The sequence below is a fragment of the Orcinus orca genome, chromosome 17 (genome assembly GCF_937001465.1).
Source record: "Orcinus orca chromosome 17, mOrcOrc1.1, whole genome shotgun sequence".
NCBI classification, from domain to species: domain Eukaryota; kingdom Metazoa; phylum Chordata; class Mammalia; order Artiodactyla; family Delphinidae; genus Orcinus; species Orcinus orca.
Window position 1 is genome coordinate 8,758,359 of NC_064575.1, and position 17,208 is coordinate 8,775,566.

Consider the following 17,208-nt stretch of genomic DNA (forward strand, 5'->3'; position numbering starts at 1 on the left):
AGTAAATCTAAGTGCTGTAAAAGTCAAATATTATTTATGTTAAAGGAGTAGGAGAACCTTTTATAATTTATATTTAAAGTATTATTTAGTATAATTTAGGGAATCACAATGTACAATTTTTGTAGTATTATAATGTTTCTAATATAATTCTATTATCAGAAAACTAGTTCTATGAGTATTACCATGATGTGAGCCTTTTAATTATTTTAGTGTTGAATATATATTGAACAATATACATTGAACAGTGTTCACTCTGCTGAATTTGAAGCTTACTAATCATTTTCTTCTTGGATTTTCCATGACTTTTTAGATGCTGAAGAAAGATAAACTATTTGAGGCTACAACTTAGCTGTGTATAAAATCAGGGTGTCTTTTTCTTGGGTTTAAGTAAGATCCAATACGTTGGAAATGTAGGGAAGAAATTCAGATTTGAGAGAATGGTAGGTTACTAGTAGGTAGGTCTATTATGTCAGTTCTGATTTTTATTTTTTAAATTAGTAATTAAAGAGAAGTATTTTTGAGTGGTGACAAGGCTCTGCATTGCTAGGCAACATCGCTGGACTTAAGAAGAAAAACTAGAAATGGAGCAATTATTGTACTTCTAATTACCTCAAGCTCTATCCTAATGACCAGTTGTAAAAATGAGAGATGGTGTGCTATAAAGTATGTATATGCTTCAGATTAATTTTATATTTACCTGCATATTCGGTTTTGCTATTAAAATTACTTTCTTTTGGTATTAGGTTGGCAAATTGCCCAATTTATTAGTTCGTCTGTTTCTTTCAGGCAGTATTTAATAGACTGCTGAGGAAAGTTAAAATTAAAAGGCCAGGAATTTATCATTACTCGCAGTCATGCTCAAATTAATGAGAATGGTAATTTTCAATGCTTTTTTCATTAGGAATAGTTTCAATTTGTTCAAGTCAATCATCACAATAAATAATTGTTTTGACTCTCTTTTAAGAATTCAGCTAATATTTCTATGCTTTAGAATTCAATGAATATTTCTATGCAATAGTAAATAAAATGCATATTTTCTCATTACTTTTCTGAATTTTCTTTTTCCTAATGCTCCATACTTTTACCACAAAAGATTCTATTCCTATGATCTTTGACTTTTTTATTTTTTCTTTTGATCTGTATAATTTAATTAATTGCTAATGATAGCTAAATTTTATTGAACAGTGAATTTCAATTTTAATAATGATGTATAAAATGCCCTTTTCAGAAAATGCCCCCAAACAAACTACTTTTGAAATCAAGGCTAGATACTCTTGAATATAATATAAATTTGCTATTAAAAAACAAGTGTGTTTCAGCTAAGTTTTTAACGAACCTGTCAACAGTTATTGGATAGAATATTATATAAACAAGATACCTTTTCCTTAGGATATTTTCTGAATCTGTGTAGTAATTTCTAGTTTGTAGGTGAACAGAAGGAGATTTGTATTTTTGAACATCTGGTTTACTCCAGATTTAAACTTGGACCTGGGCAGGTTTGTGGCGATGTATAGGCATGTGAGTGGACAGGAGTTATTGATGACCACTAGTGTCTGTCACTCACACACTGAGCCTTCTGGGCTGCCCCGTGTTGCAGGCACTCCCTCTGTGGGTCTGTGGGCTGTGGGTAGTGACTGACCTCCTATTGGAAAGGAAGATGAGTCATTATCCTTTATGTGATGTAGCTCGTGTGGTATAAAAATGTATCAGCTTCTCTGGACCCTTTTCATATATAGTCATCTTTAAAGTTCAGATGAAATGTACTATACAGGGCTGTTTTCCCAATTAGAAATCCAAAACAAAGGGATTAATTTTGTTTGTTTGTTTTATAGGAAGGATTAAGGTAAGTTAACATGGATTTAGGATATATCCTTAAATAAAGTTCACTTTATTTATTTTTAAAATCCTCCTTTAATTATCTGTAGACTTTTGCTTCTGGTAGATGGAGTAAGTGGTACTGAATTTTCTCTTTTGATGTAAACAACTGTAGTGCTGGACAGAAGAGATGAGGCAGTTTCTCAGGCATTGGACAGCGGGCAGTGCAGGGCCATGGCCTTGGGAAAAGGGAGACTCTACAAGGTACTTTCTGAATGAGAAGCAGGGTCTGGAGCCCACCCAGACAGCAGGGGTGTTGCTGATAACGAGGATGCAGGTATTGGAGGTCAGGGCTGAAATTTGTGGAGCAGGTAACAGAGACAGGAAGATGCACAGTGGGAAATGAGGAGTTGATGAAATTACGACTCAAGACATTGGCTGTGGGCTGGGCCACAAATAGCAAAGAATAGCATCAGAAATTATAAAGAGTTGGATAAATATTTTTCCTTTATTTCTTTCAAAGGCAACGAAAATAAAAGTAATGGGATTGTATTATGAATATTACATCACATATGGATATAAGATATGTGAAAAAGAGATGGCATAAATAGAGTTGTATTGCTGTAAAACTCTTATATTTTACAGCAAGTATTACAATATTAATTACTAAGTAGTCTGTGGTAAGTAAAGGATGCATATTGTAATTCCTACAGAAAACATAAAAGATAGTTGTAGCTTGGAAGCCAGCAGAGATAATAAAATTAGAAATAATTATGATAATGACCCTAGAAAAAGCAAGAGAGGAAGAACAATAATATAAAAATCCTAACTGACAAATTAGCAAATATACTATTATACAATGGAAAATCCCAAACAAATCAATAATTGCATCAAATATAAATTGATTAAACATTCCAAATAAAAGCTGTGTATTATCAGACTGGATTTAAAAAAATCAAAATCCTGATATATGCAATTAAAGATCAAAGATGGGGGGAATTCCCTGGAGGTCCAGTGGTTAGGACTCCACATTTCCACTGCAGGGACCCTGGGTTAGATCCCCGGTCGGGGAGCTAAGATCCCGTGTCTGGCAAGCCACATGGTGCAGACAAAAAAAAAAAAAAAAAAAAAAAATCAAAGATGGGGATAGATGTACTTTGCCAACAACAAGCATCAAAAAGTGAGTGTGCTTTATGAATATTAAGCAAAATGGAAATCAGAAAAAGAGTATTGCCAATCACAAAGGAGAACATTTAAAAAATAAATATAAAAGGGTCAATTAAAAAAATCCTAATATACAATCAAATATTAACAGAATTTCAAAATATATTAAGCAAAACCAACAGAACTATAGGGGAATATAGATAAATTCATAATCAGCAATTTCAGCAACTCTCAGTAATCAACTGACACGACCGATATTTATAAGACAGTACACTCAAAAACTGCATAATATAGATTCAATATAATGCCAGTCAAAAATCTTAATTATTTTTAAACAAATTGACAAGCTCTTTCTGAAATGTAAATGGAATGTAAAGCATCGAGCTATCCAGAGCAGTCATGGTAAAGAACAAGGTTGGAGGACTCCTGCTACTTGATTTCAGGATGTATTGTAAACCTCCAATAATCGATACAGTGTGGCTTGACATAAAGGCAGACACATGGAGTACAGGAACGTAAGGAGTGCACAGCAGACCTACGTGTAATTAAGCTTTGACAAAGGCGCCAAAACAATTCAAGGGAGTAAAGAAAATCTTTTCAACAGATGGTGCTGAATACTGGATAGACATATGAAAAATACGAATTTTGACCCCTATTTAATTCCATTCCCAGAAATTAATTTGAGATGGTTCATCGACATAAACATAAAAGCTGAACTCCTAACTTTCTAGAAGAAAATGTGAGAGAATAGCATTGCAACCTTGGAATAGGCAAAGACATTATAGAAAAGAAAAAAGAAAAGAGCTGATAAATTGTACTGCATCAGATGAAAAACTTCCGTTCATCCCAAGACAAACTTTGCAAATGAAAAGACAAGACACACGTTGTAGAAAATATGTGCATTACACCTTCCTGACAAGGGACTTGCGTTTAGACTATTTTAAGAACTAATACAAAACAATAATTAAAAGACAAAAAGACGAATTTATGGACAAAGAGGTTGAAGAGACAAGCACACAGGGACAGATATAAATGACAGTAAGCATATGAAAAATATTCTCCCAGTTATTGTTCATCAGGAAAATGCAAGTTAAAATCACAACCAAATACTATTTCTTACCCATTAAAAGAGTGACAACACAGGGCTTCCCTGGTGGCGCAGTGGTTGAGAGTCCGCCTGCCGATGCAGGGGACACGGGTTCGTGCCCCGGTCCGGGAAGATCCCACATGCCGCGGAGCGGCTGGGCCCGTGAGCCATGGCCGTTGAGCCTGCGCGTCCGGAGCCTGTGCTCCGTAACGGAGAGGCCACAGCAGTGAGAAGCCCGCGTACAGCAAAAAAAAAAAAGAAAAGAAAAGAGTGACAACACAAATGGTGAGGATGTGACGCACCTGGAACACTCTGACATCGTTGGCAGAATGTAAAATGGGAAACTGGCAGTTTCTCAGAAACGTAAACATATCCTTACTGCACTCCAGAATTCCACTTCGAGATATTTACACGGGAGAAATATGTGTCGGGACAAAAGCTTGTACACAGTTGTTATAGTAGCTTTATTCATAATGTCCGCAAACTGCAAACAACCCAAATATCCCGAAGTTTCTGAATGAACTACCGATGCACTCAGTAACATAAATGAGTTTCAAAAATACTGTTAATGTGAGAAAGGAGACAGACATAATCTTCTAGAAGAAAACATGGAAGTTCTTACTGTATAATATATTTAAGTTCAAGAACTTTTATAGTGATAGAAAGGATGGTGGTTCCTTAAGGGTGGGGGAGGAGTGACTGGAACATGGCAGTTGGGAACTTTCTGGAATGGTGAAAATTTCTGTATCTCCATTGGGTCGTTCGCTAAAGGGGTGTCCACATTTGTCAAAATTCATTGAAGTGTATAAATAAGATCTTTGCATTTCACTGGGTATAAATGTTTCTTCAATCAAAAATATGTTTACGTGTTCAGTTGTAGATACCCTCTTAATACTTTAAAGGTCTGAATTTTGTGTGTCTTTCTCGTTTAATAAAAATTATCTTTACGTGTTGCAGGTACCTGCTAATTAGCTTTCCTAGTGCCTCATTTTCATGACTGTAGACATTACACTGTCGGTAGCCTTAAGTCACCTCTGCATTTTGACCTTTCATTAGAAGGCATGTTAGTGCGGAGACCATTTCTTCCATCTTGTTATGTCCATTCTCTGTAATGACCAGTTGATCACTAATAAATTTCTCTTGGACTCCTGAAAAACAGGTGATTAGACTATTTTCTTTTCAAGGTCTGACTTTCCTTTTGTTCTGAGGGTTTCTGGCTGTAGGGAATATGCACACATAACCCCCCCCTTAGAGTTTCAAAACTTCATTAGGCAAGTAGTTTGACAGAATATATGTACATGGACACAGACCTGCTTCAGGAAGATGCCTGGGGTGCCTTAATGGCTTTGCAGCTTGCTAAGAAAGGGAAGCGAACTGACGATAGGGCTCAAACCAGACCTGCTGAAGCCACACCAAATAGAAGCCGCGCTCATTAAACACCTTCCTAAAACCAGTCATCAGCAATGCTTCTGTTTCCTGAATTTTCAAATTAACTGATGGTATTTATGCTTACACTTGCAGTTTTAGTTAAAGATTGGAAAGTGCTTAATTGCAAGCCTGACTTATAATAGTCTCCATTTTTTGTGATATGTGGGCAAATATTTTATTTAAAAAATGTTGTATTTATGTGCTTTTGAAATAAAAAGAACAGGCCCATGAAACTCTTTGATGCCTTTGGAGATACATTTATCTAATTTTATTTATTTATTTATCTTTTAATTTATCTATTTTTAATAGTGTGTTGTTTTAAAGAGAAACTGTACAACAGGCAGCACAAAAGTAGTGAGAATTATGAAGATGACATAGAAAATTAAAGTTTGAAAATACTATTCTTATAAGCGGAGAAACTGCGATGCCACCTGCCTCCTTGACTTCTGGGTGTGTCTCATACCGGAAAGGGTGGTCCCTGAAAGGGTATAAAAAGGGAGTCTCTGCTGGGGTGGAGTGAACCAACATGGCACTGGTGCTCGCTGGCTCAGAAAGTTATGTTTGTGGGACTCTAGGAAGTTGTCTAATCTTTTGGTCATTGTAACCCATGTGAATAGGACTTAGGGGAAGACAGTGGTGGCAGTGAGGGACATTCAGTCTTTTTCTGCTTTCTTTGGTGCTGTCCTTGCTGTTCTGGTTAAGATGGCAGATGTGTGGTGCTTAGTTTCAGAGAGTATGGCTTATTCAAGACCCTACAGGTCTTGAATGGTAATGATGAAAGGTAATGAAAGGTAATGATGCACCGTGGGTAGAATTTCAACAAGAGGAAAAAGGTAATCCATGAATGTGGTATAAGTGAGATGCAGAAATAAACTCTGAAACTGGAACATCCCACATATGTAATTATTTAAATGTAAGCCAATAAGAATTCCTAGATAAGTTTGGTACAAATGGCTTCAGTGACATCCGCGTTCAGTGGTTTAGACGTGCATCTGTGAGCGAGCTGGCGGAGAAACTGCCCTTTAGTTTTCAGATTCTTTTTAGTGAAAAGTAGCAACACAGTAATTTAAAGCCTTGGTCCGGGAATGCACTAGAATGACTCTATAATTTCAAGTATATTACTATTTCTGGAAAATAAAGAGACACTGTCCTAGGACCCTTCAATACATGTCATAAAACTTCTCCTTTAATCTTTCTCCTGATATATCCCAGGCTTCACAAATGCTACAGCCACTGAAATATACATATTCATTGGAGAAGAAAGAGTCACTGTAAAATCGAGACTGTATGCCTTCCAAGCCATTGATCTGAAGTTGCTGGCGGTGAAATCTTGGCAAAATAATGTTTCTGCTGAGTTGTATATTCTGTGATATGGAGGAAAGTTGAGAGAATACACAAATGTATGTTGCGCTCACCTACAAACACAGCATCTGCTTCTTTTTGGAAATGTTGGCTTTGGCGTATCCCATTATCAGGAGCTGTGGCGTTCTTTGAAGGTGTCCCTGGAATGAGAATTAGAGTTTAAGAGGCTGACCCTAAACCAGCCGAGGCTGGAGCACATTATGGGGAGCAGTTCATCAGAGGTTCCCTGAGCTCCATCCTGGTTTCTCCTCTCCTGTCCCTGGCCAGGCTCTGCAGTAGGATTTGGGGTTCCCCTCCAAGTGGCTTTTAGAGCTCTCTGTGGCACCACTGTTATTGACCCCATTGCCCGCTTTTGATACCGCCTCCTGAATTGTGGGTGAAACTTGACATCTGAGGGCCTTCAGATTCCATCCCTGTTGAGTCCCTTTTCCTCTGGAGTTGATAGACGAGGGTAACATGCAATCCTAATGGAAATATCTGGACCAGGAAGCCTGAAAGCAATGGTAGTTTTTCTTCACTTAGGATTTTACATGATTTATCAATTCAATTTTCTGTACTTGTGTACTGAAAAAAAAAAGAAAGCCTAAATTAAACACAACTTTTCTCCTAGAAGATTGAATCTGTATATTCTGCATGTGGGCATGTTTATTTATGATGCACATTCTTCCATTACAGGACTTGGGGTGGCTTACCTATTTTTTCAGTGCAAGATAAGATACTTATTTATATCTGCATCCCAAATGTCTACCCAAGTTCTTGGTATATTGTAGATACTGCATAGATGTTTATTAAATCAAACTGAATCTAAAATAAAGCAAAGATTTTTTAAAAATAGATTTGAAAAATTTTTAATTTTATATTGGAGTATAGTTGATTTACAATGTTGTGTTAGTTTCAGGTGTACAGCAAAGTGATTCAGTTATACACATACATATACATATATCTATTCTTTTTCAGATTCTTTTCCCATATAGGTTATTGCAGAATATTGAGTAGAGTTCTCTGTGCTATACAGTGAGTCCTTGTTGATTACCTATTTTATATATAGTAGTGTGTGTATGGTAATTCCAAACTCCTAATTTATCTCCCCTCCTCCCCCACTGAGCAAAGAAGGTTTGGGGAAAGGAAGTGATCACACCAGATATCTGCAACAGAATGTTATCGTTAGACCTTTAATTTGACTCTGAGCTTCCTAAATTCAGCACACCATTCCCTTTGTAATAAATTGTTCAAGCTTTCGTTTCTGACAAAACAGCACATAACCCTTACCTTGAAAGTAAAAAGAATATAAAATTTATCTAAGCAAGCTTCATGTAAAGAAGTGATGAAATATAATGCTCTATGACTATGTTTTCTTTCTATTTGTCTGAAAGATGATACAGAAATATTTTTAAATGAACAGTTCTCATATACCCTCTCTCAAAGGTAGAAGGCACAATACAGCACCGTATTTTAATGAAGGGATTCTCTGTGGACCAGAGATAATGCTGTCTAGGAATCCTCTATTTATATTACAATTTAATATGATAGAACTTGTACAATTTAAGTGAATGGATTCCTATTAAAGTGTCATTTTCAAATATCAGTATTCTTGGCAAGTTCCCAGCACCACTCAGTCCGTGATTCTCTAACAAGTACCTACAACCCAGCTAGCCGTTGTTTTTGACTAAAGAAACAATCCTGACATGAAGAGGCAAAGCTGGCCTTCAGTGGTGGGTGGGTTAGGAGCCTGATTTATGTTCTTAACTGGACAGAAACCAGTTCATTTCAGTACAAGATTAAGACACTTGGGAGCTTTCATAGGGGAACTATGGCAACATATCAATAGCGTTTATCTGCACTTGGGCTATAGATACTTGGAAATACGTTAGGTTTCATTTTAGAAAGTTTACTGGGGAACATTTGGAAATTTCCTGCAGATCTCTTTTCAGAAAACATCTTACACGAAGGACTGAAAGAGTAGCTTCAGTGTATTCCAGTGGGACAGAAATTCCTAGTTATTCCCTCATAACCCATCTATTAAAAGCCTTTTGGTGGGTTTCCACTGCCCAAAAAACAGGTACAAATTCTTGGCATCCTTCCATAGTCAGATTCTAACTGCTTGCTGTTCTCTACCACCCTTGAACACCACCCACCCAACACCGTCTTACACTTCCTGCCGTGAAGGACATACACCACGTGCCTGCTGTTTGTGCTCCAGCTGACCACGCTGGCTTGCTCAGCCTAGGCATGACCTGCGTGTCCTAGTTTTCATCTGTTTCCTCACCTAATGACCTCTTTCTCTGCTTCCCACCCTCACCCATCAATAGCTTATCAAGCTTATCAAGACGATATAACTGTTCTTCAACCAAACCTTCTCAAATCCTCCTACTAAAATCAATCTTTCTGCTTCCTTCATGCTTCCACAGTGCCTTGGGTGGTGTCATATTTCTGCCTTGAGGTGTATATTCCTGTCCACACACTAGATTGTCAGCTCCCTGAGAACAGTAATTTAATCAGCTTTCATCCTACATAGTTCAGTTAACATCATCAAAAGAGCAAGAAAGGACAAGATTTGTTTCAAGTGATTGAATTTTCACACTTTGGTGCTAGAGTTGTAAATTTACAAGACTGACTGTGTTGGACCTGTACATTTGCAAATCTGCATTGAGAGGAGAGAAAATAAATATGTTCCTTTGGTGTCCCTTTGCTATAGAAAGGCCATTTCATCAATTAGGGGAACTAGACTGTATCTAAATACATGTGACTTACTACAGTAGCTTTATATTTTTAAAAATAAGATGCCTTTCATCTACCTTTTTGTCTTTCTAGATTGAATTTGTACTTTAATGACATCGAGACTCCTAATCAACATTTTGAAGTAAAATGACTATAATGGATTTACTCCTGTTCAATCATAAGATTTCTCCCTCCAGATTCCATTACAATAAAATGGTTAACCTCCCCACCCACTAATCTTTCCCTTAGTTCAAACACTATTTGATGTAACAAAATTTAATACTATTTACCACTATAATTTAGTGGAACAAAATAATTACAGAATCCTTTGAGGTTTATTAAAGTAGCTCCCTGAAGATATTCTTGGATTAAAAACATAAGCTAATAATCAACAATTTATAATTTCAACATTGTCCATCTTTATATTCATAAGAATAATCCCAACAAGAGTGTGTTATAAGTTTTAATATGCTTGTTAGGAGAATATATTTTTCCAGCATTATAAGTGTTCCTTACCTAGACAGAAAAATATTTAATCTCTTCTCTCTTCTGTTGAAAATGTGGAAGTGTTTAGAATATAGCACAGGTCCGCAGGTAATAAATAAAACATTTTTTTTCATTTTTCTGACTCTCCAAATCTTTAGAATTATTAATCTTTATAAACTTTCTTTAGTTTGAAAAACACTTTCTAAAAAACCATATATGTCCTAAGAGCACATTTTGCTAGAAGATGCCTGATGTTACCTGTCAGAATTCAGTAACTTTATAGGCATAGTTTTCAAATACCAGGGAGGACAGGGATACCATTTTGTTACAACCAGTGAGTTTTATCTTCTTCCTTGTAAAAGTGGGGGTTTTTTTGCTTTTGGTTTTATTTTCTGAGGGGGTGGGAATAAACCAAAATTCGAAGATAAGAAATATTCAGTTATGTTGCTTTGTTTAGATAGTCATTACCACTTTAGTCAAAATTTCATGAATGGAGAGTTTTCTTTGATGTGGGGAGAAGCTGATATTGATGAGGAAGATTTATTAGGAAAATTGAAGATACTTTTGAGGGTCATATTTGCTCAAAATATATTTAGAGGGTTAATTAAGGAAACTTTTTTCTTGCTTTCTTTTAACTAACTCTGGCTCTATGTAAACTAGAACAGAGCACTATGAAATTAACCCAGAGAACCAGTATGCTCAGGCTGAGAGAACAGAAGTTGGTTTAATTGTGGGTAATCGAGTTGGCCAGCCTAGATCATGGATCAAGTAGAAAGCAGATCTCAGGGACATTTCTAGTGAGCTTTGCAAATAGCTTTTCTGTGGTTATTAATTCACCTGTGCCTAGTGAATACAGGAAAAATATAAACTAACACTTGTTGGGTGCAATGCACATTGCAGTCTTTTTCTCATCCAGTTTTTAAATCAGTTCTACAAGGAAGGTACTGATATTTACCACATCTTGTAGAGGAGATAACTAAGTCTTCTGGGGAATATGTAGCTTGTCCAAGCCAGGAAGTGGCTTAACCACTGCTCTGCATTGGTTGTTTCCTTATTGTTATGTGCATATAGGGAAGGGAAAAGACCCACAGTACTCATGTCTGTCCAGATGTGCAGAAATACACGGACTGCAGATTTCTTGAGCTCAGGACCTGGAATTGTTTGCCTTTGAATCCTTAGGGGCTGGCGCCCTGTGAAGCTCACTGTAAGCACTCAGAAAACAGGAGTGTTGCACAAATTAAATCATGTCTCTACCTGTCTACCTGAGCTTTAGTTTTTGAACCATCTTGTTTAGTTACTGATTCCCGATTTTACTAATTTTCTATAACATTCACTCAAAATTCTCATGTTGTTCAAGTGAGACCCTTAACATAGATACTCATAGATACTCATAAACTCATAGATACTGAGTTTATAAATAAAGGAAATCACCTGGATATTCTGAAATTCATTAGTATCTTCTATCTTTTTCTTTTTCTTTGCTAGTAAGAGAGATTGTCAGACTGAGTGGAGGCCTGAGCACATTTACAGATTCTGGGATTTTAAAAGTGTGGTTGAGAAGCTGTCTAATCCTGTCCTCTTGTTTTAGAGATTAGGAAAGTGAAGGTCAAGGAAGTTACCCAAGATCAGACAGCCAGTTAGTATCAGAGACCAAATCTAGCGCTCTATTTATCATAGCACAGCCTTACTTCATCAGTGATTATAGCTACATATACTAATCTCTCATTAAATTCTGTATTTATGCATCAGTGATTTCATGAACACGGTATCTTTCAGGTACTTCGCTGGGAGGTGGCTTCATGGGTGTGTAACTCGTGCAGTTGCTCAGGGCCCCGTGCTTAGGGTCCCACACTTACTGTAACGCCAGACAATTACCATTTTAAAATTCTTAACTGTTTTTTAACAAGGGGCCCACATTTTCATTTTGCACCGGGCCCTGAAAACTGTGTCATTGGTCCTTTCTGCTGGACCTTGGTGACACAGAGGCAAACAGACACTGTCTTCCTTTGAGAGACTCACAGTCTAACGGGGAGCTGGACGTCGAAGTGCCAGGACTGCAGATGAGGGAGTAAATTAGCTTTGCCTGAAAGGAGAAAAGGAATTCCAGGAAAAAACAAAGCGTAAACAAAGGGCCATGGGAATGAGCCAATGCTGCAGTGAGCAGTGCCAGTGGGTGTGGTGAGCAAAGCAGTGGGATCGTGGAAAGAGGTCAAGAGAAGAGACCCTGGAGGATGGAAACCTGTAAGTGACAGCAGTTTTCTTTCCAGGCGATGATGAGGACTGAATAAGGTCGATGGCCAGGGGACCAAGGGAGCGGGGGAGGGGTCTGGAGTTGGAATGTGCAGGGTTGATGCGCAGTTTGGAAGAACGTGCAGAGGGAGGGTCAAGGGTGACCGCAAACATTCATGCCCAAGTGCCTGGGTAGGTTAGAAATGCTTTAATTTAGAGAATAAATAGAGGGGAATTCTGGAAACTGGGGATATTGGCGCTGCTATAAATTATCGCGGATTTCCACTGGGTCTTCAACTTTCTCTGACTTTCCAAACTGCAGTGACTTCCGCACATTTCTCCACCTTCTTCAAGCTTTCTGGGCTGTTATATCTCGTCCTCTGCCCCACCTCTCACTGTCACTAGTCCCACACTCTGACCAGGTGAGAAAACAGCAGCCGTCAGGTAGGCTTTCCCTCATCTCCCCGCCGTCCATCAATCACTGTTCTCTCCTCTCCACCCATTAGCCCACCTTCCTAAGGCTGCCTCATCTACTCTTTTATTTTTTTAATTAAAAAAAAAATTTATTGGCATACAGCTGATTTACAATGTTGTGTTAGATTCAGGTGAACAGCAAAGTGAATCAGTTATGCATACACATATATCCACTCTTTTTTAGATTCTATTCCAATATAGGCCATTACAGGGTATTGAGTAGAGTTCCCTGTGCTATACAGTAGGTCCTTATTAGTTATCTATTTTATATATAGTAGGGTGTGTATGTCAATCTCAATCTCCCAATTTATCCCTCCCCTACCGTTCCCCGCTGGTGACCATAAGTTTGTTTTCTACATCTGTGGCTCTATTTCTGTTTGTAACTCTTGACTCGTGGCTTCTTACGTGGGCCCGTTCCCTCTCCCTTGAATTGTCTCTTTTCTACTGCATCGTTCCTCCTAATGAACACATCTGCCTTTTATCTCCCATCTTAAAAAAAAAAAAAGCACAGAGTCCTATATTCTACCTTATAAGAATACTTTTCAGATACTCTTATACACAAGCTATTTCTACATATATTTATACCTTATCTTCACTTTATTCCAGTTTACTCTTCAACCCACACCAATACGTTTCCACCCGCGATTTTCTACTGAAATGGTTCTTGCGTAGGGCTTCCTTATTTCTAAACCTAATACTTACCTTTCATTCTTCAGCTCTCTTCACCCTTCAGTAGCATTTGCTGCACCGGGCCATTTTCCTTAAACACCCTGTTTTATTCACTTCTCTAGGGCTAATTTTCGCTTCCTTTCCTTGCAAGATTGCTACACGCAGTGTCCACATGCTAACCCCGCGGTAGGGATCCGTCCTGGGTGGCAGCTGTCTCTATTTATCTCTTGCCCAGGGCAGTTTTCACCCACTCTCCTCTCTTTACATGGCTTCTACACACCAACAGATCCTCAGTTCATTTCTCTAGCCTGGATCTCTGTGCTCCAAATCCACATGGCCCATTGCCGTCTACCTCACTGGCTGCCCTGATATAAGAATTCCAAAGCATAGCCCTGGGTGCCCTCCTCCTTTGACCATTTTTCCACCTCTGGCCCCTGTTTCCATCCAGCTGCTTATTACAGAGACCTGAGGGCCTCACACTTGCCCTCACCTCTCATACCTGATGCACTTCCAAGTCTTTTAGGTTCTGTCTCCAAATAGCTCTTGACTGTATTTGCTTTTCTCCATCACCAAGACCACCAGTGGGTAATGTGCTACCTCCTCTTGTTGGACCACTGTAGTCACCTGCTGAGTAGACTGCTGTGCCTCCCCTCATTCTCCACTTGGCAGCCACGGGGATCTTTTAAGCAATAGCTCAGATCCGATTCTGACCCACCTCCGTATCAATTCTGCCAACCACTTCCCACCACCGTTAAGATGGTGAGCCCCAGTCTACAGCCCAGGCTGTCTGACCCCTGCCTCCCTCTCGAGCCTGACCTCCTGCTGCCCTCACCTCCCTCTGTCTGCTTTGCTGCAGTCACACTGGCCTTTTTTCTGTCCCCCAAAGTCCCATGCCCTTTCTGCCCAGTGCCATCCCACTTGCTGCTGCTCCTAAGTTAACTATGCAGGTGACCATCCCTTTTCTTTTAGGAATCGGTGTAAAGTCACTTTTTCTAAAGACACCTTCTCTTACTTTCCAACCTGAATCTGTTCCTCCAGTTATAACTGTTATTTTTGTCCTTCATGACATTTATCATAACTTGCAGCTAGATATTTACTGAGTGTGTTGCCTGTACCTCCAAGACCTTGAGAAATCCATGTGCAAAGGGGACCATCTCTGCTTTCTCATGGCTATCTCCCTATCACTCAGAGTCTCTGACACAGAGTAGGTACTCAGTAGCTTTTTGTCAAGTGAATGAATGAATGAGAAGAAGTTTAGAGATAGAAAGATAACATTTTCCCTGTATTTCTAAGACACAGCTTCCCCGCGTAAAGGAGTTAAGCCACCCACGCTCTCTGATACAGCTAAGCAACCAGTGTCTGGGTACTGACGTTCTGTTGCTAACAAGGTTGAATAGGTGTTTTGGTTTGGTCGGTTCTCTCTTGTTATTAAAATATTTTTACATTGTGAAAAATGTTTTGCTGTTCTATCATTGTTCACTTTTTTATGCATTTGGTTTTTTGTTTGTTTGTTTCTGGAATTAGTGAGAAAACTATGAGTAAAGAGAAAACCTCTCTTCTCTCCCACCATGGCTTTCAGAACCTCCGTGATTCTGTGGATCAGAGGAGGTTTTAGTATGATGAGGGCTCAGATGCGAGCATTGTCGTAGGCCTATTTTACAGTAAATGGAGCCTCGACTGTGTGGTTCAGTGGCCCATGCCAGAAAGACAGCCCTGACCACAGGCTTCAAAACTATCTTCCACTGTTGACACATCTGCTTCCCAGGGAGACTGTGTTCTGTCCTCTTGCTGGAATAAAGGCTCCTCAGATGGAGAGCTCAGGATTGAAGTTCAGTTCCCTTGAACATTTCCCCCCTTCACAGAAAGGTTTAACTTAAATGAAATTTATTTTATCATTACACTTTTTCATGTATGGATAGAATCTGTGTTCAAGATAATTAGAGAGAAACACTTTGTGAATTTAGGAGTTGATGGTCATTCAAAAAGGAAAGCCTCTATGTGTATTACCCCAAGTCTTTTTGCTTCCTTTATTTAATAACCTTTTATGGCTGTGTCCATGTTTGGTGTAGTAAAAGAATTTTTTTTAATTACTCTTGGAAATATAACACCAATTGAACAATATGTCGATGGAGAAGGCCTTGATTTTATTGCCTTTGCCACAATTCTCCTCATTTAGAAAGAAGCACTGTATTTTGTTATCAATGTTGTGGTATATTTTTAGCTAAAAATGTGCAACTTTGAATTTTAATATTGATCTAGGAGTTTTCAATTAGAAATCTGGGGAATGGGGGTGCTATCTGTGTCCAAAATCATAATCAGAAGAAAAATCGTTTCCCTGTCGTTGGTAGGATCTGAGTGGCTAAGTGATTTTCACATCGTGTAGCAGCTATGACATGTTATTGCTGTTCACTGGAGGCTTCATTTGTATCATCCAGTCAGACCTGAGTTTGCATGCATGTCGCGGGAGGGTGGTGTTTGTGTGTCTGTCAGTTGGCAGGGGTGGAGAGAATCTCTCCTGAGAGGTGGCCATGCAATAAACATGAAAAAAAATGTTTATAATAACATGAAACATAATTGTATTATTTTAATTCAAAATAGACAAGAAGAACCCTTTTTTGGAACAGATGTATTAACAAAATTAAATTGAAGGAGAAGCAACAAATGAAATTATAATCCTACTGATATGTCACTTATCTGTGTCTGGGGAACATAATTTGATAAAGGTAGGTATGGATTGCAATGAGATTATCCAGTCAAATGGAAATGCAAAGACAGACTTCAGTCAAAAGTTTAATTTCTAATTATAAAAAATAAAAATCATGGTCAATTTTAACTTAATTGCCGTCTTTAAAATATATAGTTCTAGTAATTAAAAAGAAATCAGTCATGAAACAAAAATATTACAGATGGGATAAATAAAAGGAGCTTAAGAAGTATCCTTTTCAGCTAAAATAAGTTTTTAGTGTGATTTTTCGAGTTTATCTTAAATTTTAATTTTTAACATCAGATGGGAAAAATGGCAAAACATATTTTTCATATAAATAATTTAAAAGGTTTAGAGAATTCACAGTCAGCTAGCAAGGAACGTGTTTGGTGGAGCAGAGAGGTTGCAGTGGGTCAGAAAGCTGGGCATTTTTGGTTCACTGAATTGTTACATATTCCTTAAGTGTGTACTTCCGCTTTTTCCACTTAGATTTTGAAGTTCCCTTAATATACTAACCATTATCAAGTGCAAATTATAATGAGAAGAAGAGCATATTATAAGCAAATAAAATGTACCTGTGATAGTAAACTTAATAGATATTGTGTAGGCCGACGAACAGAAGACCACCAAACCTCATGAAGAATAAAGATTTTAGTACACGAAGAGACAGGCCATTGCTTTATTTAAAAAATATTCAATGTATAAAAGTATGAATTCTCTGCAGTCTAGTTCATATGTTTAATGAAATTAAAAATCTAAAGAGGAAACTCTGTAAATTCAAAGAAATTATTCTAAAGTTCATCTGAAGAAAACAGTAAACATTTTTTTAAAAATTTAAATGTGGGCTTCCCTGGTGGCGCAGTGGTTGAGAGTCCGCCTGCTGATGCAGGGGACGTGGGTTCGTGCCCCGGTCTGGGAAGATCCCACGTGCCGCGGAGCGGCTGGGACCGTGAGCCATGGCTGCTGAGCCTGCGCGTCCGGAGCCTGTGCTCCGCCGCGGGAGAGGCCACAACAGTGAGAGGCCCGCGTACCGCAAAAAAAAAAAAAAAAATTTAAATGTTATTTAAGAGGA